Source organism: Schistocerca nitens, chromosome 5 (assembly GCF_023898315.1).
Source record: "Schistocerca nitens isolate TAMUIC-IGC-003100 chromosome 5, iqSchNite1.1, whole genome shotgun sequence".
In the NCBI taxonomy this organism is placed as follows: domain Eukaryota; kingdom Metazoa; phylum Arthropoda; class Insecta; order Orthoptera; family Acrididae; genus Schistocerca; species Schistocerca nitens.
The window spans coordinates 147529041-147530049 of record NC_064618.1 but is presented as its reverse complement, the minus strand read 5'-3'; positions in this window follow the sequence as shown (position 1 = coordinate 147530049).

The following is a 1009-nucleotide window of genomic DNA, read 5'->3' as shown; positions in this document are numbered from 1 at the left end:
TGACAACTACTGGACGGTCGTTGGTAAATGTGGGCGTACTGCTGCAATATGTCTCCCCAATGCATCCTGGGCAGGTCAGTCCATTCGCCGAATATCCTGTCGTTTCAAGAGTTGCCCAACCTGCGCAGATCGGTGCGTTCGCGCATTGTCATCCAAAAAAATGAAGTCAGGACACAATGTACCCCTCAAAGAAGCACGATTGGGAAGGAGTACAATGTTACAATAACGTTGAGCAGTGAGTGTACCGTGTTCAGAGATCTGGGGATTAGTACGCCAAAACAACATTATGCCTCTCCACACCATAACACCTAGACGACGAAAATAATCACGTTCAAAAATGCCCCTGATTGCATTACGTGTACTCACCTTTCACCACATGAGGGTACATCCAGCACTGTCGCATAACGGAAAACTATGAACTTATGAGTGAATGTCATGGAATCACACTGTTACTGGTATTCTCACTCCCCCCCCCCCGCCCCGCTCCCCCTCATCACCCCATGCCTCTTAGTGTGGCTCACAGTGGCAAGACTTAACATTCTTCAGCTTTTGTTTTAGAATCATACTTCTTTGTTAATATACCAGAAGGAAGAAAGGTGTTGATTTCCAAGGCATCAGAATTTAAAATCACCAAACATACTCAGAATTACTGAAATGTTGCTTCTATTGAAGCACGGAAAAAACGGCTGTTAGTGATGTAACTGCTGTTTTCAGCTCTGGCATCAAATAAATTAGAACTCTACCTCCGTCCGAACAGGCTTTGGAAGGCCCAACGGTACCGACCGGCCGCCGTGTCATCCTCTCAGTACAGGGGCATCACTGGATGCGGATACGGAGGAGTATGTGGTCAGCACACCGCTCTCCCGGCCGTTGTCAGTTTTCGTGACCGGAGCCGCTACTTCTCAGTCAAGTAGCTCCTCAGTTTGGTCCTCCCTCGGGCATGGGTGTGTGTGTTTGTCCTTAGGATAATTTAGGTTAAGTAGTGTGTAAGCTTAGGGACTGACGACCT